Source organism: Ursus maritimus, unplaced genomic scaffold (assembly GCF_017311325.1).
Source record: "Ursus maritimus isolate PB19 unplaced genomic scaffold, ASM1731132v1 scaffold_11, whole genome shotgun sequence".
NCBI lineage: Eukaryota > Metazoa > Chordata > Mammalia > Carnivora > Ursidae > Ursus > Ursus maritimus.
The window spans coordinates 14,225,565-14,251,514 of NW_024423453.1; positions in this window are offsets into that span (position 1 = coordinate 14,225,565).

Consider the following 25,950-nt stretch of genomic DNA (forward strand, 5'->3'; position numbering starts at 1 on the left):
TCTGAATAGAGAATGCACTGATCTTCTACAGGAAAAACTTGAAACTCACGAGTATGGAGTGGAGCTATGATCAGCATGGCTTGTGATAACACAGGCTGCCCAGGTTTGCTGTGCGGTCAGGCGCACCGTCTACGCACTGTCACTTGCCTAGGGACCACTTCCTGTGTGAGGGCTCTGACTTGTCTTTTGAAGCCTTCTTATTGATTGCTAACCACTCGAACACAGCAAACTAACAAAAGAAAAAGAAAGCGTCATGATCAAGTCGGGCATCACTGTCTAATTAAAAGGAATAGTCGTGCAGAGAGAAAATGTTGAGCAACAACAAGGAAATTCGCTGGCCCCACTGATGGAGGCCAGGACACGAAAATATCCATAGGAGAATCAGCTCCGTTGAAGAAGATTTATGCAATGAGCATTTCTCAGCTACCTAACTAGTCAGTAAGTCTGGTAACACCTCAAAATTTTTGAAGTTTTTATTAATTGAAAATAAAACCATTTTAAATGAACAACTATAAGAAGTTCTCCATAGACTCAATTACCACGATTTCTTAGGGAGGCTTAGGGTTAGGTGTTCCTTTATTGTACTGCAATGAAAGAAAAAACCATTTCTGATGTATAAGTTTATTATGATTTACTTTCCCTGTCTTGAAACAATTACCACCTTTTAAAAATAATTTAATCATCTAAACCAGAGTTTGTCAACCTTGTGATACCCACCGTTTAGACAAGGTAAGTCTTTGTTGTAGGAGCTGTCTTGTGTGTTGTAGGATAATTTAACAGCACTTCCAATCTCTGCCACTAGATGCTAATATCACCCCTTCCCAAGTTGTGACAACCAAAAATGTCTCCAGGACATTGCTAAATGTCCCCTCGAAGCAAAAAGTGTCCTTTTTGAGAACCACTAATCCAGGCTGCCCTATTGCTAAGTGCGTTCAAGGTCCGTTTATTCAAGGTGCTGTCTATTAATTATAGGAAAGAAGCAGTGTATTTTATAAAGGTTTTATGTTAATATCTGCATGACCGTTAGTTTGGGAACTAACCAGAGAAGAAGTATAGTGTAAGTACTGGAACTAGGGTGTGTTAATACAGTTCTGTGCTCAGGGTCCAGCAGGAAGGGTTGAGGTGTGGCCACTGCTTCGAAGTATAATTTTTATTGTGCGAACCTAACTTTCAACCTCTTACCAAAATGAAGTAGAAAGATTTCTCTACATCATTATGACATGGATTGAATTGACTTCTGCGATTTTATTTCAGTTAGTCCACCTAGAAGAAAAGAGAGAAAGACATCGTGTAGAAGTCGACCGCTGCTATCTTCCATCGTGTAGAAGTCGACCCAGCGTCTTCCGGGATGACACCATATTGATGGAGTGTGACGGTGCTCCGTCCTTACGTGGTGAGCATTTCACAGCCAGAGATTCCGGGTGCCTTGATCACTCAGAGTTCAGCAGATTCGGAAGTTGCCTTAGACTAACCAAGTCCAGATGAGACTGGTAGATAAACCCAAAAGCCCATTTCAAAATCTATAACACATACATTTATAAGATAATTAAGAAACGTTGCAGAGTACTGCGACAGCTGTCAGCATTATGCCGTCCACTTCGGCGAAGTCCTTCAGGGCCAGTAAGAAACGGACCCTGGAAGGCGAATGTTTCCCCTGATGACACCTTGTCAATCAAGGAATCAGAGCAGGGACAGTGAGATGAGCAATTGATGGCACCCATTTACAACTGTTTTGCGAGCTATACCTTCAAAGGGTAAGGTACCTGGTTCTCTCCAGTTTTCTGATTTTGGCACCTGCTGTCTCAAAGTCGTGGATTAAAACTGACCCACTCTGACCTCGTGACTCTTTTTTCTGCACACCATGCACAACAGTGAACACATTCTGTCTTCACACGGATAATGCCTTTGTTTCAGATACAAACACCATAATTCGGCTCTGTAGCCCTGCTCGTCTAGCTTTGGGCCTCGATGACACTCTGTCTTTTAAGATGCCTGATTTCACGCCTTGGGTGGTTAGTTTATTAAAGTCATGGGGTTATTGGCCATTCTCTCTTATTCCAGAGTTCCACTTCCAGTATTACAGAATAAAGATAAGGAGGCGATAGGTAACATGAGAAAAAATATTAGCCTTCCTGTTATCAACAATTTCTAGACGCTCATTTTTGAAAAAAAATAAAGTCTAAGAAATATATGCATGTCAGCTAATAATAATCAAATGCATTAACTTACTTTAAGTTAATAAATTGAATAACAATATACTACAAAGTAGTAAATGCAGACTTTGTGACTTATGAGTGGTTTTATTAGAACATTTTAGAGAGTGCTATTCTTGCTTTTTTAAAATGAGCATTATAAAGATGAATTAAACAAGTCAGTTCTACAGTGCAATTTCATACTTCAAATATATATTTATATGTAGATTTATTTATATTATATTTATGCAGTTATACATTAAATATATATGTTTAAGAAAATTCCCATTTTCCCCATATAAAAATACACAGAATCCTATTTTTTTTTACAGATTTGGAAATATTTCATTAGGGTCAATGTCATTTCGAAAGTGCTATTAAACTCGATTGCTGATTACGTGCTTTTGTCTTTAGTACCATTAACAGCCTCATAATTTAACACAGCCCTAGACCATCACCTGCAGCTCATTTTAAACCCATTAAAGAGGCCCTGTTCCATGGCAGAACTTCCTTCTACAGAGGACTGGCTCAGTTAGATAAATTCTCAATCACTCTCTCTGTTTTTTGTTTTTGTCAAGCATCAGAGGACTCATTTTGCAAAAGGGTATCATTCACTAAGTTTTTCTCTAACGTAATGGTTCTAGGAACATACGTATATTCACCACATTTACTATTGGTTCAGTACAAATTATTTATCAATGGGATCACATGAATTTGAATTCCTTATCGAAGAGAATTGCCAAATAAAGAAGAGAGACAGAGTTTTGATACCTGCTTTTCCATCTGTCTATACCTGAGTGCTCTCTGTCACTTTATATGTTATGATATTAAATTCTTCAGCAAATACACTGTAGATTTGAAACAGAAACATGAGAGGGAAATATGAACCAACCAAGGAGAAACAGGTGGGGTGACCTACTTTGCATTTTGTGTGGATGAAAAGATTTAAAATTTATTTTTTCTTGTCTCAGGGATTTGTATTCCCAAAATTGAAAACAGTTTAAAATAGGAAAAGTGTGAGCTTATTAGCACAGTAATACTCTCTAAATTCTCACTCCCTGGTGAAGGTAGACGAGTGCTAATTAATCAATTGCTCAATTAAGAGAGGCTCTTAAGAGCACATTTGTCCTGGGAAAATATAAGCAGCTGATGCCCTGCCTTAAGAAGTAAGCATCTTAAAGAAATTATGTTCAAGGTGGCATATTTAGGGTAGAATCTTCCAGATAAAAATTCTGTTTATGACTGAGAGATTTACTCACTTGAAGTCTTTAGGTTTGAAGATGAACTTTCTCCAATTATACAATATTATACATAGAAAAAAAAAAGAACACAGTTTATGCTTATTTACTTATTCATTTTGGTAATTATTTATTGAGTGTCTGTGTACCTAGAGTTTTGTGAGGAATTGATAAGACACATTAAGTGCTTAGAGATTGTGATGCAAAGGAAGGAGACAAGTATCTAGACAAGTAATGTTATCTGAGAAATATATAACTTCCATAGTGTAAGTGTAGTAATTGATATGTGCACACGTTTTTTGTGACCTTTTCGACATGCAGGGTGCGTGTTAGGGGTGGAGGATACATACGTCTTGATCACCGAGCGCAGGATGGGGAGTTCAGAGCAACTGAGGCTGCACAGACAGGAAAGTCTAGGTCCCCAGAAGACCTTGTGGGTTATGTGTAGAAATTTAAACTTTATGATGGGAAACAGTAAACTGTTTTGAGTTATGCATTAATATGATCAGTCCCAGCTTTGAGAATAAGTCTGAGATCAGTGTGGAGGAATAAGAGTAAGACCAAAGACAGAGAAAATAGGTATAAGGAAATCACAGTGAGAGCTCTAAGGAGAGAATCCGCAGACTTAAGCTAGAATACTGGACCTCCCATCCACTAGCTGTGTTATCTCATGGATCAGTGAACCTTCCCTAATTGCAGTTTTCTAATCTATAAAAGGCTATAATAAGAAATAGCTATTCTGTGGATATGAATTCAAGCTCATTGGACTCACCTAAGTGCAATATTGTGTCTCGTGACTCGTATAGGTAGAAAGAGGGGCCCGGGGAACCTGCCTGTGCCCTGTCTCCTTTCTTTGCTCTAACACTTTTCCTCTAGCTCACTGTCATGCTTTCTCCAACATTCTACCTTCTGCTTGAGTCCTGTCCCTCTTTCTAGCCTCTTTGCAAAGAAGCTGGTTAGACACGAGTTGGCTTTTCATCTTGGCACCTCTTTCCTTCGGCTTTCCCTTTGTGCCCTGATTGATGGCCACCCCCCCCAGCCCGCTCTGCCCCGAGAACTAACCCAGCTTTGCAGAGTCCCCATGTTGATCTGTTTGTTGGGAGTAGAGAAACAATGACAACTAAATGAAAACTAAAATCACACGTTAATGTTATTTTTATTAGTCTTATTACAAAGTCTAGAAGAAAAAAGTAAACAAAAGTTAAGAGATTTTCCTGAGTTCATTAAGTAATGCTAACAAATGTCATGCAACCAACATCAATCAGATGCCCAAATTAATTACACAAAACCTCATGACCACATAACTGCTTTTCCATAGGTATAGCTTTTTGTGATACTCCCTAGGGTTTTATTAAAATTAAGTATCCTGCCTTGAAAAGCTCACTTGCCATCTCCCTTTTTTCCTTTTGAGGTTAAGTCAATTGCTTACCAACCAGGCCGGCTGTAATATGACTCATAATCAGTAAAATAATTGCGCACTCGTCCTATGTCTGGTATTGCAAGTAAATGTTTTACACCCACTTCCGGTGCTTCCTTCCAAGGAGGAGGATCTCAACCAGCCTAACATTCCCGAATTTTCTCTACCTCTCTACTTACTGCACTCTGCACGGAAGCACATTAGCAGCACAACTATATCGAAATTGGTAATAACTTCCAAGACGTGGGTTTTAAGACTAATGACCCAGCATCAAGTACATATGAAATATGAACAAAATGTGTCAAATAGAGATCAAAACCGAGCACAAAAGTAAAGGCAAGTAAACAGACACTAGCTCAGCAGGAGGAAGATGTTCTGCCAAACATCAATTCACACTCCGAAATTACTGTGAATGTCTTCACTGATGTCACACGTGCCCCGGACATGAAGCAAGGGCTTCTTCTGTCTGGGCAAGGTGACAGGAAAGGATCACGGGCCACTGGGGAAGTTCCGCTACATCTCTTGGGATCCTGATACACACTCAGCCCTGGGCTGTGGCTAAGGATACAAAGAAGATTGAGGGGCGCCTGGGTGGCACAGCGGTTAAGCGCCTGCCTTTGGCTCAGGGCGTGATCCTGGCGTTATGGGATCGAGCCCCACATCAGGCTCTTCCGCTATGAGCCTGCTTCTTCCTCTCCCACTCCCCCTGCTTGTGTTCCCTCTCTCGCTGGCTGTCTCTATCTCTGTCGAATAAATAAATAAAATCTTTAAAGAAAAAAAAAAGAAAAAAACAATTTGAAGTCCTGACAAGTTTTGGGTTTTTTTTTTTTCCTTCTCCTCTTCTTTTGCTTAGGTGTTGTAAGTCGTATGAAATAGCAACGTCTACACAGTCAGAGCTAAGATGATTTGTAGCGTGGTGCTGACTCTGGCGAAGAGTAGAGATGGATGAACTCACCCAGCAAGTAGCACTCCTTTGGTCCTATAAACAAAAGAAATAGATTTTTTAGTTAATATTATGTTCCCTTCTAATAATTTCCCAATATTTTCATTTGCTTTGTCATGTATTTAAAATACTAATCTTCGTTTTCTAATCTAAAATTAACTCAAATCTCTGATTTTTGAGATCAAACAGCAGAAATAACATATACACTAATGATAAATTATATTATGAGCTATAGAATATTTGTATATTTGTACAGAGAACTCAGGAAGTAAAATGAGATGAAGGTGGCTTATGGAATAATCTGATGAATATTAAAGGTCAGATTGAAAAAGTAAATATTAAGCAACAATTTTGGCCATTTGGTCAAGCTGAACTAGTGGGAGAATACATAATTACTAAATGTGATGACAGACATTGAGGGCAGAGAGTGAAAAGAGGATGACCACGGTAAGGAATGCTACATGGCTTATGACACAAATCTCCCCTTCTTGGAGCTTCGAAGAACAAGGCTGGTCCCATAATGTGATGGAGCTGAGCTTGCATACGGCTACTAAGTAATGCCAGCTGTGAGGATTAGAGGGCTATAGGGACACAAAGCAGGGAAGATATTACAAATACCTTGAAAAATTTGTTGGCATAGCTTCCTGCCATCAAACTGCTTATATAGCATGACTGTCTTAAAAACTATAAACGTTCCATCACAAAATCCAACACTTTTTGCTGATAAGATATAGTATAATGCAGTGATTTACACACTTAGAATCACCTGGAGAGCCTTAAAAATTCCAAAGTTCGGATCCCAAGAGATGATGATATCATTGGTCAGGGATGGGGCTCAGGCACTGGTATTTTTAAGCTCCCCTGGAGATTTGAATGTGCAGTCAAACTTGACAAGACTTGGATTACTGGTCACCAGCACAAGATCTAGATTCATCGTCACCAGGGTCGATATACCCCTGCTTAGCTTCTTTCTAGCTGTGTAACCTTGGGAAAGCTACAGGTATTGGTTGTCTTGGTCTCCTCCTCTCTGTAGTGTAGATAAAATAATACCTATCTAAGGACTCATCTAAAGTTTGTGAAGTTTGAATCATATAAAATTTGAGAACTCTTTTTAATAAAAGGAATACACAAAATTGTCAATGTAAACTTAGGTACAGAAGTGAATTTCGGTGATTCGAATATAGGAAAGTTAATAGAGTATAGGGGTAAGATTTTAAGCATCTTGAGTCAGACAGGTTTGAATCTTAGCTCTATCACCTACAAGCTTGTGAAACCTTGCTAGAAATAACTTTGATTGAAATAAGAACACCACATCAGCATATCCAATGGAGACCAAGTATACCATCTCAAATTTTCCTCAGCCGGATCCCCAAAATGTATAATGGAGCAGAAGCAGAAGTTGGGGAGTACATTAGTATGTTCTTTTTTATTTTATATAAAGTTTACATAGTTAAATAAATAAATTATTGTACATTATGCTTTATTATAAATGTAACCCCCAAAGTTTCTATTTTATTATATTTACTATTTAATATGTTCCCCTAAAGTTGAACATATTCAAATTGTCAGAGAAAAAAACAAATTGGAAAAAAGGAATCAGCTTTTTCCAAGTTCCCACTACGTTTGAGCTTGTAGAACAGATCTATGCCTATCACAAGGATTCCAGGCAGAGAAAGACAATCCTGTGATTCTAGAATTTGCACATACATTTACAATGGTATTTATGCCCTCCAATGTACATCATTCAGGCATTTGATCTGTACAGAGTGAAACTGGGCATGTTGGAGGAGATCTTGCAGCTTAAGTAAGACAAAAGCTGTGTATAATGGCTGATGAGACTTCTGCCGTCCTGGGATCCAAGGGAAATATGCACCTTTCTCTGAATGTTTTCTAAAATAGACTATCAGTTGAGTTGATGCCAACTCTGCGGATAAACACCGCTCTCAATGCAAAACCTTTGCTTTGTTATTGTGTTTATGCTCCCATTTTTATACGTTGACTGTTATCAACCGAGGCAGTATTTTTCAACAACATTAACAAAGCAAATAAAAAAGATGGGTATCTCCACTCATTTCCATAGAAACAAATGAACAACAAATAAATGTTAAATACTTTCCTTCACAAATTTATACACACATATTAGCATAAAACATCCATAGTCTTTCAAAATCCCTTGATCCTCGGGAGGAAAAAAAATGGCTTTTTTTTCTCTTTGTTTTTGTAACTTATTCAGTGCCAAGTTTAGCAGCTCATCTAAACTGTGAAACCACACTTGAAGTCCAAAAATGTCATAAGCAATGGGATCAAATTAAGAACACGATGGGAAGCAGAATCGTTAGATGAAACCAGAAAGGTTAAGAGTCCATTTCATTGTTTAAACTTGAAGTATGTACTGTTTAATTCTCATTTGAGACTTCCTGAATTGTTGGTGGGAAGATTATTTTTATCATCACTGTGTGGCAAGGAAAATTGTAACAATTATTTCCATCTATAAATTTTAAAACAGGACAATTTCTACATCAGAGTCAAGAAACTTCCAAAATCCAGAACCGTTTTCATTCCACTTGATCAGTGAGGAATCAGGTACAGAGAAAAGTAAAGGATTGCTAAATAGCAGAACAGCAGTTTACTTGAGGGGGAAAAAAAAAAAGGCAATGTAATTAACTCTCAAAAATAATTCACCAAGCACTCTGGGGAACTTTTACATCTATTTCTTTTCCCACGTCTGCCCAGATAGCACTCTGTAAACAACATTCTCTAAAAGGAGGAAGATTTTTTTTTTATCACAGATTTTAGAGGCAATGTGGAAAGGATCAGAAAAAAATTTAAGAGGGAAGCTTTCCATGATGTCACCGAAACTACATTATGATTTTCACGAGACTTTCCAAAAATTAAGATGAATCTAAATAAATGCATCAAGGACACATTAGTAACGGTTTGTTCTCTTCACTCTTTTTTTTTTTTTAAAGAACTGAGATTGCAAAGAAAATTTCATCATGTAATTCTTTCTTGAACCCTGGATTTATCATTTTCCCCTCTCCCTGAGGTTCTTATTGTCTTTTAAAGCATATTAACATTAAATCCATCTCTTTCTGTCTCTCTCCATCTCTCTCATACACACCAGCACACACACACACAGCATATAATGAAACAAAGAGCAAGTAGAAATAAGACAATAGCAATAAGATACAACTGAAAAATCCTCTCATCTTTTTCTGTGTTCTCACCACTGTGTGTGCTTTAAAAAAAAAAAAAAACTATTTAAAATTTAAAAAGAAAGCTCACCAAACAGCATTGGCTTCTGAATTAAACAATTCCTCTATATTTAGTGAAAATGACAAGCGGAAAATGTAGCTTACAAGGATGAGTTGGAGGCAGAGTGAGGCAGGATGAACTCCTGCGGGCAACCTGGGACACGAGGACGTGAACAGCAGTCACAATGTAATTTAAATCCAGAAAGTGGATTGTATCAAAAGTGAGCAGAGAACTTGGGACTGATGGTGTGACACCTGCTAAAAATGCCTGTGTGGATTCTGTTGCATTTCTAGCGCATTCTAGACCCAAAGCGCCACACGGTGTGTCCCTGTCAGCCTTGGCTGTTCTTTCCTCTGGCTTCTCCTCCAGGGTTTACTCCCACCTCTAGCATCCTCTCCACTCCCTTGCTCCATGAAAGTTCCACCAGACTCTCAGAAAGCCTTTCCTGATCTTCCCCATTTGTTTATAGTCATGTCTCCTTGGAAACTTCATGGCATTCTGCCCTTCACATACATCGATCTAATGCATGGTGTAGATCAAATGACTCTCCAACCAGACGTAGTCCTTGAGGGCAACGTTGAAACGTCACAATGTTTTTTTTTTTCTGCTGGAGTCTTGCTTTGTAGGCTACGTACATATTCAGCAATGGGGTATTTAAGTGAATAGATTTCCCAAAATACGGTAAGACTACTACGCTCAGAAGCATCTATTCTATCATTATGTAGAATAGATTTTTCAGAATCCTTGCTAGTATTAGAATACTCACAGATCAGAATCACTCTAGTTCAAAGAAACAGTTGTACATGGAGGTAATCAGAAGTGATAAAGGCAGGATTGGCAGTGATAAAGTAATTGAACAAAGGGAGGGATCGAATTGATGGGTGTATAAGTTAGTTATGCTGGGAAAACAAATTGTAAGAGAAAAGGTAACTACTTCACCTCCCATATCACTCTTTTCTATGTTGCCTGAACTTTCCCCATGATTCCGGAAAGTGTTTCCTGAGACTCTGGACCTCAGAAACCACAACTCTGTGAAGAGCTGCAGGCATTTGCCTGTCAGTAGATTCAGTATCCTGGAATCAGTAGGTTAATTAGTGATGATCTATTATTAAAGCGTATCCAATATGGCAGCTGATACAGTTGAGATTTTACTAGTTCAAAACCTTTATTTTTATTAATTTGCCTTCTTTCTGCATATAGAACTACGGTACTAAGGTCGAAGGATAGTCCTGATCTTTGTCTCTAATGACCTTGTAGCTTGGGAAGATCAAATTGTTCAATAGTAACAAGAAACAGTAAATAATAGTCAAGTGTAAATGAATCATATAAATAGAGTATGTTGTAAATTTGTCTCATTTTGAGTGATCAAAAGTATAAGAGACTATATAACAACTCTCTCTTTTTGCAGAGGCAGATGTAAGCTGTGAAGAATGACATGTTAAAGGCCACGTAGCTAATGACAGAGTCAGAACTAGAGATGACTACCCTGAGAGGGTAAAACTGTCATGGGCAACAGTGATCAGGAAAGCCTTCACGGGCAGAAGTGAAGTCCCAGCACAGCCTGGAAGGCTGGGGAGGAATCAGGCAGTTAAAAAGAAGCAATGCAAAATAGAAAGTAATTAGATATGTTCAGGAAACTGTATGCATGACTTTGGGGCTAGAAAAACAATTTATGTTTAATAATAAAATGGGATAAACTTGGAAACAAAAAGAATTCCATAGAATTAGAATTTTTTTCCCAAGAAAAAATTTTTTAAAAATTCTAACCAAAGTAATAACATGATTAAAATCATATACTTCTTGAAAGTAAATTTGTCTAAAATCAGAGCGGGGGATAGTTAAGAGAGAAGGAGAAAAGAGGAAAAGCCTAGTTAAAAATGATTAGAGTAACACAGGCATTGAAGATGAAGGTTTGTGCAAATGGCAGTGAAATGGGAATAAGGGTTAAGAAAATAATTACTCAGGAAAAATTATCAGGAGCTATAGAATGTTTGTAAGGAAGAGTGCCAGCCCTAAAATACCTGGAGGGTAAATCAGGATGCAATTTTTTTTTTTTTTAGTAAATGGAGGAGGAGCAGAAAAGTGTGGGGTAATGATAGACTGTTGAGTTTGCGGTGATACACTTTGGAAATGCCCTGTAGGCAATTAGAAATGTGATATTGAAGTTCATGATAGCGGTCAAGATTAAAGAAATAGTTTGGGAATTATACATATAGAGGTGATAATTGAAACTAAGAGACTTGATAAGGTTCACGTAAAAGAGAAGGCAGGGAATTACAAATTTTATCATTATAGTCTCCTATTAAAAATTAAAAAATTAACTTTAGTTACCCTCAAAGAGACACAGGAAATGAAAAAAATATCAATTTATTTTGCATAGGCTATGGATAAATGTTCCTTTTACTAAATTTGACAGAATTTCACACAGACACACACACACACTCCTAATAAATATACATATACACACACATATAATTTTGATACAATACCTCTTCAACAACTACTACTACTATTATTATTACATACTGCTATTATAAATACTACTGATTCTTAAATTAGTGCGTTTTGAGGACCATACATTTTGTAATGTTTCTATCAAAAGGGTTTAAATTATTGTAATTTATTAAAGAACTTTAGTGTTGGGCCATGCTGCAGTGGAGACAAATTTAATATGAGGCTCAATTCTAGTCAGCACATAAGAGACATAATGCAAAAAGCAAAATTAGCATATTTCTTAAATGGCCCATAGTAAATACATTTTGCATGTATGTAGTATACGTGTGTGTATCGAATATCACATGAGGATACGTATACTCTATATAATATAGTATAGAGACATATAAAAATGTATGAAAAATGGCTTTCATACTATTTCACTTATTTTGTGGGTATGAATATACTCATTAATTGAACAAATATCTATTGCATACTTATGAAAATCACATTCTAGTTGAGAGAGATGGACAAGAAATGAAATAATTGATATATGCATATAGCGAGTTAAATTGTGACAAGAGTGAAGGAGAAATTACAATGGGGAAGGAGATGAAGGATTGTTGGCAGGGCTGCATTTTAAAATACGGTGGTTGGGGGGGCGCCTGGGTGGTGCATTCAGTTAAGTGATGGATTCTCAGGTCACGACCTCAGGGTCGCAGAGATAGAACCCCAACTCAGGCTCGTGCTAAGCACAGAAGCTTGCTTAAGATTCTCTCTTCCTCTCTCTCTGTCCCCCCCCCGCCTGTGCAAGCTCTCTCTCTCAAATAAATAATAAATAAAATTAAAATAATAAATAAAATAAGGTGGTTAGGGAAGATCCCGCAAAGAAAGCAACATTTAAGGTAGAACACGGAGGGGTGACGGGATGAGTCATAGGAAAGTCTAGAGCAGCATCTATCATCCGTCTCTAGGGCGAGAACAGTTAGGCCATTTCAGAAACCATGGCCTTCCTTGGCACAAGGAAGAGCCACTAAGGGTTTTGAGAAGAAAAGTGGCAGGACTTGCACCCCCCAGGATCCCTCCAGCGGCTGTGTTGAGAATTGTGAAATACATGACCATCATACTAAACACATTTGATTGCATATATTTCTTAAAAGCTGTGGAAGAAGAGCAGGAAGAAGGAAGAAGAGGAAGAAGGTAAGAGAAGGAGGGGTGAGAAGGAAGAGGAAAGAACTTTTCCATGAAAAAAAACCAAGTGCTGTCCAGGACTTGAAAATATCATTCTCTTTGGACATACAAAGATAGTGTGGAATGTTCTCCCTGTGCTTAGAAGTGTGTGATGTATAGAAACACAAAAGACCTTTCAGTGTCATTCCTAATGAGATCCGGACCTGCCCTGAGATGGGCGGTTCTCAACGTCCAGGCAGAAGGGGGTGTTTGTAGAAGGTGTTTACCAACACTAACCTGTCAGGCCACCTTCCTCCTGGGAAGAAACCCAGCAAACTGGCAGCATGGAGCATGGTCAGAGGGCAGTCTGTGCTGCTGGGTAAGCCCAAGCAGTAAGCATCGGGGTCACTTCGAGGCAAAACCTTAGGTTTTATTGTAGGGGACAGTTAGGGTAAACAATTACCACATAAGAACTTCATGACGCAAAGCCGGCATGGTGGTTTGGTCAAAGCGGGAAAACAACAGGCCTGGTTTTCTTCATACGGCAAAATTGAACAGAGATAAATGGCACAGATTCAGTGTACTTTTCCATCAGTTTACTTCCCACGCGAGTTCTGATTTGAATGTTATTTGGATGGGCAGTGTGTCCCCGGTGCTCCGGAAGACAGCGACACTACGAATGTGTTCATCAGTGACAGTGGTCCGGCTCAGGCTAACCAACTACAGGGCATTTTTAGATCGGTGTGTAATTCACATAACATACAATTCATGGTGTATTTTCCTATTTCATTTTGGTGATGTTTGAATTATTCGTACATGTGAAAAATCCATATATATTTTTTTTAATTTTTCTTGTCTCATTTGGCAAACGTTTAATGTTTCATTTTGGTGATGTTTGAATTATTCGTACATGTGAAAAATCCATATATTTTTTTTAATTTTTCTTGTCTCATTTGGCAAATGTTTAATGTCCCCCAAAGAACATCATGATAGAAGCAGAAATTATTCCTTCAAGCAATTTTTGTTAAAAATTCTTTTGCTAAGAATCATAAATTTCATGGTAAAAAATATGAAATACCGTGAGTCCCTATAAACCCCAAGTATTTCAGGTAATTAGAATTATAAACTCATAGAGTCTTAGAACTCTTTAAGACCTCAAAGGCCACCCACATTCCTATAGTCTTGTGGGTAACATGCTACACGTTTGTCCACGTCTAAAGGGAGTGTGGCTTAGACTATTAAATTACCAAATCAATTTCATTTCTAGACATATGAGAAGACGGAATATTTCTTTTGTTCATTCAATATACACGATTTATTGCATGCCTCTTGCGCATTAGGCACTGTGTTGGAGCTGATGTTCCAAAAATATGTAAGATGTGACCTCAAGTCCTTCTGGACAAGCTTTTCAACAGCTTAAATAAAGAATTATATATATTAAATTATATAGGTACCAATTATCTTATTGGACATGGTAAGAATAGTTTCAGAAATCACTGAACTTCCAATTAACATATTTTCTAGCAATGCAAGAAGACAAAGAATCACCCAAAGAATCTGGAAATACTTTCTCTCTAAGAACTGAAGTTTAAAGTTTGATTTTTATTATGTTCTTGGTAATAAATATAACTTAAGTTTTCATAAGATGTAAACTCACACTTTAGAGTTAGGGGAACTTTTTAAAATGGGGGAAATAAATTTTGGGGGGAGTCCTGTGTATGTGCTAGCTCATTTATTGAACTGACTTGTTCATTTTCGGCCTTGTCTTGGTATCCGCAGGATGATGAACTTTCCATCTTCTCTTTCCCACCTTTCTAATTGCATGTTGTGAACAAATGCTGGGTGAATTTTCCACAAATACCATTCTCTCATCCTCCTCCCAGGTTCAAAAATCCTCCAGTGTTTACTTACAACTGACAAACTAAACTCCTCTAAAATTTGGCTCTAACCAAACTTCTAACCTCACTCCACTTCTTTCCAAAACGTACTTACTGCTCCAACAAGCAGATTTTGAATTGTTCTCTAGACATGGAACATTCATTCTTGATTCTGTCTCTACTCAGGATGAGAGATCAGAGCTATATTGTGCTAAAACTGCCCATGCATGGAGGAAGGAAATGCTTAAATGGCTAGTATTTGCTTTTAATTTGTTGCTATAGAAATTAGAAGTGTTGCCTCTCCATATTTATTTATGTCCTAAATCAGTGTTACATGAAAATAACGATTCAATTAATAACAACAAAGTTTATGAACAGGAACAAAGCCATAACAATAACGAGAGTAATCTGCACAGTTAAAATAGAAATTTATCTTTAACACTGACAGTCACTGAATGCAAGACTGTAGAATATAAACAAAGGGAGGTTTGATTCATTACTGCTAACCAGGAAGGCGGAAGTTATGATTTGGACATTATATGGAGTTTATGTCTCCATCATGAGAAAGTCAACTTTTCTCCTTACTAAAAATGCTCACCTCCAGGTCTTCTGGGCATTTAGAGCCTGTCTCTCCACTCCATGCCATCCCCCCACTGGGATTTCTGCTGTATCTTGAAATTTGAGAGTAACTTGTGCCTGGATAGGTCTATCAGTATATCTGCCATGGCCAAACTTTTCCTCCAGAATGAATGGCCTTGCCCACAGTATAAAATATATATAGTAATATATATAATATATAATAATATATACAATATATATAGTGATATATATAACGTATTTTATGTATGTATATAATATAATCCTGTTTTGCCTGGGACAGTCCTAGTTTATGCCTTTTGTCACAATGTCCTGTTAGTCCAGCATTTATTCAGGGTTTTAAGATTAGGTTATTAAAACTGCATGAAAATAGGCCAGGATGTGTTTGGTGGATTTCTACTTTACCCACCCAACTTCTGCAAGGGCTTGTTTAGCAGAGAATAGTTATCTCTTCAACATTCTGTGAAATATGAAAGTTGGTCTTAAATAAATCTCTCATTTTTCAACCCTTATCAAATGCAACATAGTGTAATTAACACCTCTCTTCCTAGAGGAGCATATAGGGCACTTGCTGATAAAATGAACAGCCCTCCCACAAAAGCTAATTCCTGGGAGAAGAATTCAAAACAAAAATAGAACTGCCGTATGACCTAGCAATTCCACTCTGGGTATATATCTGAAGGAAATGAAATCTTTATCTTGATGAGATATCTGTATTCTCATGTTCACTGCAACGTTACTCACCATAATCAAGATATGGAAACAACTTAAGTGACCAACTTAAATATATATATATATATATATATACACACACACACACACACACACACACACACATACACACAATGTAATACTATTTAGCCATGACACAGGAGGAAATCTGGCCATTGTGACAATATGGATGAAGTTTGAGGGTCTCTTGAGGGCCTTATGTTAAGTGAAATAAATCAGACAGAGAAAGGCAAATACTGTATGACATCACTTATATGTCGAATCTAAAATAGGCAGACTCATAGAAACAGGGAGCAGAATATTGGTTTCCAGGAGCTGAAGGAGGAGGGAACTGGGGTGATATTGGACAACGGGCACAAATTTCCAGTTAGAAGTTCCGGGGATCTAATACACAGCATTGTCAATACAGTTAATAACACTGTATTATGTACTTCAAAATTGCTAAGAGACTAGGTCTTAAATTTTCTCACTACAAAAACGAAATGTTAGTTATGCGATGTTTAATAAAATATTAATAATAATAAAATTATTATTTTATTAGCTAAAGCTACAGTGGTTGTTCATATTGCAATATGTAGGTGTATCAAACTAACACTGTTGTACACCTCAAATTTGCACAATGTTATATGTCAATCATATCTCAAGATAATGGGAGAAAATGGAAGTTGTAGTTGAGCAAATTTATAAAGAGTTGCATATAAACATCACTAGAATAATGAATGGTGATTTTTTTAAATGACAAAGCTGAGTTTGAGTTAATTATCACACACCAGTATGACAGTGTGCACCTTCTTCCTTTGCTGCCCGTCATCATTTGAATGTGTGAGATTCTGAACTATTTAGAAAATCAATCTAAGTGTCTTGTAATGGTTTCATCTTTTTTGTAAGCAAATCCTCTAGAGTTTGTTTGCACTTTTTCAAGTCAGAAATTTTTAATAAAATCTTTCAGCAAATAGAGTGCTAAGAGTTCACTTCTCAAAACTTTTGTAAAATTACTAAAGGACACTTGAAAACAGAGAACATATTAGAACATTTTCACTACAAAAGCAAGAGATTAACTGAGCAAATGATAAGCTCACATGGTATATTAGATTTAATTTAAAAATTCTGTAATTGGGCTTTGGAATATTTCAATTTAGGGGAAGAAGATTTTGATGGAGCTTTGGTTTTTAATTGGAAAATTTCTATTTTGGACAAAATGAAATAAAATTAAGGTCTGAAATATTACAGCAATTATGGTTTCAAATGAATCATGAGTAGAGACAATTTAATGAGTTTTATCTTGTAAAATGTCTCTCAAAGAAACTTTTAATGGACAGCACACACACACATATATGAATTCATACGAACCACCACTTAGCAGAATTTTCTGTGATTGTGGCCAATACCTTTAGAGTGAATATATTTCCAATGATAAATATCATGGCTTATAGACAAAAAGGCAAAGAAATTTGTTAGCAATATTAAGTTTATTAACCATAATGTACTGTTTTGAAAAATACTGAAATAATTTTTATGAAAAAGTAAAAATAAAACTATTGAAAGAACTGTACTCTTCATCAAAGTACTGATGATGTAGTATTAGGACCAGGTTTGCTAAGTAACATCAAACATAAGAAAATGTACCAATATAAATAGTATGCAATGTAATGGATGTATGCTCTTTTTAATTTATAGAAATATTTTTGTTTTTGGAAATTGTTTCTGAATAGAAATATTTTATAGGTAAAATAAATTTTTGGTAAAAATATGTTTCAAAACTTACAAATTTAGTAACTCCTTTTACTCATGAATGTATCCTAGTGTGAAAGATAAATTATATAGTTACCCTAATCACGTGACCCAAGTTGAGTTTCATTTTAGCAGAGTCGTGGTAAATCCTTGTCTGATCAGATGAGTTGCCGCCATAATCTGGACTGAGCAGGCTGAGTGGAGTAAGACATCATGGATTCCATCCTGTCTGTACTACGTACATTTTCTGGCAACTGATTTAAACTCTGTGCTTTAGTTTTCTCATATATATATAGAATAAGTTAATAATAGTGCTTGCCTCGTGTTGTAAAGATTGCATTGATTCAAATATGTAAAGACTGAGTGCCTGGTACATAGTAAGCACCCAATACAATAATTAAGTGATGCTAAAATTAATTGCGTGGACACATGCAAAAAAAAAAAAAAACCATAAATAGTTAAAGGCACCTAGCAGCTGCCTAGCATTTCAATAGCCACTTGTTTCTGATGTTTTAATTGTCATTTAAAACCCCCAAAATAGCTATGAATCCATGCCAGTGAGGAAAAACAAAATAAAAGAATAAAGGGATAGATATTTGTTTTTATAGTCAAAGTTATATAAATAACAGAAAAGGCTTTTCCAAATACACTAATAATGCCCAAACTAAACTCACAGTCTCCATCCATCCATTCTTCACCCCTGGAACCCTACATGTGACTATAATTCAAGCAAATCTCCCAAATGTCACCCACAAAATTAAACTTAATAGAAAACATGAGGAGAATTTATTTGAGGTCTGAATATACAAACTTCAGAGCATCATGAATCCATAAGTGATTCATGGTAATGAAACATTCATTAACGTTGGCTGCCAGATAAACGCTGCATATTGTTATTTTTTGGCATGCTTTTTCAAACATGTTTTTGTGAGCAGTATGAAGGCTAAATATATTTTTAAAGCACTTTGTCTAATGAATACATCGGGAATTCTCAATTTTCAAGAAGTTGCCAATCAAATGATGGCGTTAGTGTTTGCTGCATAACAGAATTGACATTAGAACATTGAACTTAAAAAGCTGGATTTTTTAAATGACATCTTTAATAGATAGCATTAAGAGCAATGGAACAACTTAAAGTTGATGCTTGTGTACTTGAAGTATAAAATGTTATTATTTTATAGGTAGTGTCATGTTCACACGGTTCAGTTGTACCAAATACAGAATCTTTTTTGGATGTTTTTGTTTGTCTGAAAATATGGAATATATAAATGCTCTCAATGAAGAGAGGAGGCAGGTTTCTCTCTAAAACTCCGATGAGTTCATTACCACTATGAGTAATCACTGATAATTCCTCAGATTTTAGGATTTAGTTATTTTACTTTATTTAGGAAAAACGTTGCTGCTTTCTCGTGAGGAGTAAGCATAATAGGTTAGACCACTAAACACCACGATAACTTCGAGGTTTAAAAGAGCCCCGAAGCAATAAGGAACAAAGCAGGCGTTGGCACATTATGGAGATTACCAGATTCTAGATTTAGAAGGTCTTCTTTTTGTTACTGATGTTTGTCCTCAGGGTTTCTACCGCCCCCCAGCCCCCCCCCCCACAACCACCAGCTTTTTCTTCTGTTTTTCATTTATGATCACAAAACAAAACGTGACTACATGGTAAAGAATTTGACAAGGGCAATTTTAATAGTTTTTAGAAGGGTACAATTAAATTTGGGTACCAGATGAAGGATATATAATAAAAGACAGCACACGGGAATTTTTAAGAACATTTTAAAATACAAAAATCCAGATGAGCATACAGATCTATCATTCAAACAAATTCATACTCAGAACAGAAAATGAAGCGTTATTGGATTCTTGTGGGTTATTCAAACACACTTAAATCTAAGTCTTTCCAGGTATCCTCCTAAAACCACGGAACTCCATTCTACGACCCATGCATAGAAAAACCGGGAGGTAGAGACTATTAAAAAAACTTCACATTACATATAAGCAGGCAGATAAACACCTCAATCCAGAAAAGCCATCTCTAGAACCCACCCACAGCAGATCAAAAAAATCAGTAAAGATTGTGGGGAAAAGAGGAGAGGAACATGAGGGATCCATTAAACATAGATGAGGCCACATTTAAAAAGAAACCCCCCCCCCCCCGAGTGGGTCACTAAGAACAAGACTGAGACCTGGTAAATCAGAACACTTGGTTTCGTCGTCCAAAAGGAAGGAAATACAAGGGACCTCGGCAAGAGGCGGTAGACCAGAGAAGAACAGAGGACTTGGAAGCAGATACTGCTGCTCAGCGATTTTGTGATAAATAAAAAGAAGAAAACAAAATGAGAAAAGTACATATTCTGAAAAAACAAACAAATAAAAAAATCCCAACATAGACACATAACATCTGTTCTCTTCCTATCCTATAAAAAAAAGTGTCACCGAGGAAAGAATATATAATTCACTAAGTTAACAGAAGAGGGTATTCTGGAAGCAAGGATCACAGTACCCCAAACGAAGCCGTCCTCCCTGGTTTGCACACAATCTTGTTGCTAATCTAGGAAAATAAGACTTTATGAAAGAAACAGATCATGGCTGATGATATTCACACAAAATTATCATAGAAAAAGCACAGAAAATGGAAACAAAACGTTTTAACTGATAAGAGTATACTCCCAATACTAACTCAAAAAGAAAATTAAATTTTTTTACCTTAAAATATTTTCTTTTTTTAAAAAGAGATTTATTTATTTATTTGAGAGAGAGAGAGAGAGCAGGGGGAGGGGGAGAGGGAGAGAGAGAAAATCCTTAAGCCAGTTCCCCCACTAAGCATGGAACCCATCGAGGGGCTCCATCCCAGGACCTCAAGATCATGACCTGAACCGAAATCAAGAATCTGATGCTTAACTGAGTCCCCCAGGCACCCCAAAAGAAAATTAAATTTCAAATTGAAAAATGCTCAAATCACATATTCAAAGAATCAGAAAAGACATGAACTAAAAAAAAAAGTAAATGGTAAATAAATGTTGATTAAACACGGGGAGAAAAGAATAGTAGCAAAAGATAAAAATTTTTAAAAATTTTATCCTGAACTACAAGGTCAGGGGAAAATAGGTCTGATGGAAGAATATAAGCAGTGGTTTTAAGGAAAGGTGTGAAGACAGACGAGATAGTGTCAATAAAATAGAGGAAGAGGTAAAAATCAGGAAGAGTGTGTTTGGTACAGAAGATAGGCAACGAAGACACAACCCTCATATGGTTGGAAACCTGAAGAAGAAAAGCATAGAGATAGAATATAACAAATATTTACAAGTATAATTTAAGAAAATCTCCAGAAATAAGTGAAAGCATGAACCTGAACATTTAAATGTTTAGTCATTTTTGGAAAATTGACCCAAAATAGTCTCCTAGAGGTTAAATATAGATAAAATAACTAAGAGTATCCAGCAAAAAAACCCAAGTCACTCAACAAATACAATAAAAAGAGCATTGACACAAGGTTTCTCAACAACAATAAGCAAATCAAAACCACAATGAAGCAAAATTAAAAAACAAAACCTCAAGAAAATAATCAACCTAGGATTTTACATCCAGTCTGTTCTTTCTGTGTCAAAGCCATAGAAAAGCAGTTTTTAGTATGTGAGAACTCAAAGCTACAATCACGAACCTACCCAGATACAACTACTAGGGGACAAGCTCCATTCAACTGGAAGGTGCCTAGAGAAACTTCGGCAAAGGACTTCTGGTGATTATTAGATATGGTTAATTGTAAACGGAGGAATAAAAGAAAGGTGAGAGACCTGTTATTTACTCCTCACAAAGTAAAACTATTATGACTAAAATATGAGAAGAGAGGAGGGAGGTAAAATAATCTGATTAGCTGTTACAAGGTATGAGGTGGGAATCAAAGATTATCATAAAGCTGATAATCCGAATAGCAGGGGTAAACCACATAGAGAATCATAGAAATAGAAGATAGAATAATATGACTGAGCTGAGACCACATTCGTCAGTCATATGAATACACGTAAATGGCTAAACTTATGCATAACTTTATTTTTTCAGATGCCTCACGAAGCACGTCGCAATTGCACACGGTACAGACGTCCTTGGTTCTACTGCACTTTGCTTTCTGTGCTCTGCAGATAGGCATGTTCTGCAAATGGGAGGCTGCGGCAGCCCCGCACCAGGCGAGGCTGTCGGGGCCATTTATCCAGCAACACTTGCTCACTTCACGTCTCTGTGTCATATTTTGGTAATTCTTGCAACATTTCAAACTTTTTCATTATTTTTATATCTGTTCTGGTGATCTGTGATCCGTGATCTTTGAGGTCACTAGTGTACTTGTGCCGGGGCACCACCAACCATGCCAATAAAAGACGGAGAACTTAATAAATGTGGTGTGTGTTCTGACCGCAGACATGGTGGAAACAGCAAGAGAGCTCGGATTAGAAGTGGAGCCTGACGATGGGACCGACGTGCTGTGAGCTCGTGGTGAAACGTGAATGGACAAGGAGCTGCTTCTTAGGGAGGAGCAAAGAAAGTGGTTTCTTGAGATGGTGTCTCCTCTTAGGAAAGACGCTGTGAAGACTGTAGAGAGCACAACCAGGGACTGAGAGTGTTCCAGACACTTAGTGGATAGAGGAGCTGCTGGGTTTGAGAGGATGGCCTCCAATTTTGAAAGAAGTTCTACTGTGGAGAAAGTGCTATCAAACAACATCACAGGCCACAAAGAAATTCTTCATGAAAGGAAGGTGAATGCCACGAACTTCATTGTTATCCTATTTTAAGAAATTGTCACAGCCACCCCAGCGCTCAGAAGCTATCACCCTGATCAGTCAGCAGCCATGAAAACCAAGGCAAGACCCTCCACCAGCAAAAAGACTGTGGCTGGCTGAAAGCTCAGATGATGGGCAGCATGTTTTAGCAATAAAGTATTTCTTAATTAAGGTATATGCATTTTTTAGACATAACGCTATTGTACACTTAATAGACCACAATTGAGTAAAAAGATAATTTTTATGTGCACTAGGAAAGCAAAACCTTAATTTGAGTCACGTTATTGCTCTATTTGTTTTATTGAGGTGGTAGGGAACTGAACCTGCAGTGTCTCCTAGGTATGCCCACATCGAAGATTCATCCCTATAACAAAGTAACTCAGACTACAAATAAACAGAGAGGCAGAAGTAGATCAGGCAAATGGAAACGAGATCTGTGACCCAGATATCAGACAATCCAGATAATCAGGATTAAGTTCAAAGAATAAAATATTTAAAAAACACTCTTAAGGATGAAATCCATAATCCACAATGAAGACATGACCATTGTTTGTATTTATGAGTCACATTATACAGAATATACCTTCATAAAAGAGGCAGAAATCACCTAGTAATAAGAGATTTCAATATATCGCTATCATCAAGAGAATGAGGACAAGCCACAGGTTGGGAGTAAAATTTACAAAAGACACATCTGATAAAGGATGATTATATAAAATGTACAAAGAAATCTTAAAATTCAACCATAAAAAAAAAAACCAACCAGATTTTAAAATGGGCCAAATGCCTTAACAGACACCTCACCAAAGAGGATATACTAAAGGCAAATAAGCATACGAAAAGGTGTTCCATATCATATGCCATCAGTGAAATGCAAATTAAAATAAGAAACCTCTGCACACCTATTAGAGTGGCCCAAATCCAGAGCACCGACTGCAACGAATGCTGGTGAAAATGTGGAGCAACTCCTCTGCGAAACAAAAGGAATAGCCCAGAGGACCAGAGGGGAAGGGAAGGAAAAGTGAATGGGAAGACATCAGAGAGGGAGACAGACCATGAGAGACTCTGGACTCTGAGAACCCAGCTGAGGGTTACAGAAGGGAGGGGGTTGGGAGGGATCGAGTAGCCGGGTGATCGGCCCTGGGTGTTATACACAACTAATGAATCATGGAACACTACGTCAGAAACTAACGATGTACTATATGTTGGGAAATTCAACATAATAAAAAAATTTTAAAAAAAGAAAGAAAATGTGTAGAAACAGGAACTCTCATTCACTGCTGGTGGAAATGAAAAATGGTACAGCCACTTTGGAAGACAGTTTGGAGATCTCCTAGAAAACTTAACACGCTAGGGGCGCCTGGGTAGCTTAGTTGGTTAAGTGTCCCACTCTTGGTTTCATCTCAGGTCATGATCTCGGGGTCCTGGAATCGAGCCCCGCAGCAGAGTTCTGTGCTGAGCGGGGAGTCTGCTTGAGGATTCTCTCTCCTTTTCCCTCTGCCCCTCACATTTTCTCTCTCCCTCTCTCTTTCTCTCCCTCTGTCTCTCTCTCCCTCTCTCTCTGAAATAAATAAATAAATCTTTAAAACAACGACAACGGAACATACTCTTACCATATGATCCAGCAATGCTCTCCTTGGTATTTACCCGAAGAAGTTAAAAACTGAAGTCCACACAAAACCTTGCACATGGATGTTCGTAGCAGCTTTATCCACAAGTGATCAAACGGAAGCAGCCAATACGTCCTTCAGTAGGTGAACGGATAAATAAAATTTGGTACATCCTGAAAAATGGAATATTATTCAGCCTTAAAAAGAAATGAATATCCAAGCCATAAAGAGACATAAAGGAACTAAATACATATTATTAGGTGTAAGAAGCCCATCTGGAAAGACTATATACTATATGATTCCAAGTATATGACATTCTGAAAAAGGCAAAAAAGATCAGTGATTGCCAGGGGTTGATGGCAGAGGAAGAATGAATAGGCAGAGCACAAAGGATATGTTTTGGGCAGTGAAAACACTTTGTATGATATCATGATGATAGATACATGTCATTCATTTGTCCAAACTGACAGAATGTGTAACACCAACAGCGAGATGTAATGGTAACTATGGACTTTGGGTGCCTATGATGTGTCAATATAAGTTCAACAGTTGTAACAAATGTACCACTTTGATAGGGGATGTTGATAATGGGAGAGGCTATGCATGGCAGGGGGAGGGGAGGCATGGGAAATTTCTGTACCTTCCCTTCAAGTTTGCTGTGAACCTAAAGCAGGTTTAAAAAAAAAAAAAAAGTCTTAAAAAAATTGTATCAGTTTAAGATAAATCAAGTGAACAAAAAATATGAATAGAAAATAACTAAAGAACATACTAATGAAGGTAGATCTTATGGCTATATTATGAATTTTATGCCCTGAAATCAGGTTATTAGAGACTCTATCTTCCTCTCAAACACCTCTAGAATCTTTTCTTAAAAGAGGCCATAAATTGGTCACAATGAAAGTAATGTTAATTTTCATAAATAGAAATCATAAAAAACCTCTTTTTTCTGATCACCATGCAATAAAACTAGAAATTAATAACAAAAAGTTTGTAAATGACTATATAAATGGAAATATAAATGATCACTTTGTCTAGAAAGGACATTCATAAACATTCTAAATTTTTAAAAGATTAACATTAACAAAAACATCATATGTGGAGAACAAATCCTAGAGTGAACCCTCATCTTCATGTTCTGTAAAATCTCCTTCTTGTGAGCGGGCAGGACCTAAGATTTGCTTTTTAATTGATACAATATGGCAAAATGATAGAATGTGTGAAAATTAGTGGTGGGAAACCTGACTACAATGTGGAAGGGTGGGTTTGGCTGGGTAAGCTCTCACGCCCTACCACTCATAGCCAATTGTAGATACAACAGGAAGAGATAGACATGAGCTTACATGGACTTGACCTTGCGCATGGATACTACTCTATTACTCCAGCATGAGGGAAAAATGCTTTCCTTGTCCCCCCCACCCCAGGCAACAGCTCAGCTAATGAAAAGCCAAGACACTTCAAACTCCCAATTTATTCTAATGGACTTTTGGTTTATAACAACCTTCCCAACTTACTCCTTTTCTCCTTAAAAAGGTGTGCCTCTCCTTTGTCCCCGGACTTGTCTACAGTTTTGCTGCAGCTTGTTTGTCCCGGATTGCAATGCTCTGTTATTCCTGAATAAACCCATTTTAAAAAATATTTTATTTATTTATTTATTTGAGAGAGAGAGAGAGAGAGCTTGGGCAGGGGGATGGAGAAGCAGGCTCCCCGCTGAGCAAGGAGCCTGATGCGGGACTCAATCCTAGGACCTTGACTGGGATCATGACCTGAGCCGAAGGCAGATGCTTAACCGACTAAGCCACCCAGGCGCCCCAAACCCATTTTCTTTTTCTTTTCTTTTTTTTTTTTTTTTTTTTGCTGGTAAAGTAACAGTTTACTTTTAACAATGCCAGTCCCTTAATTAGGCTGGGTTTTATAACAAAGGTGATGGGTTATCAGTCCTTTAATTAGGTTTTGTATTACCTTGAACAATGTTCTCTTAGC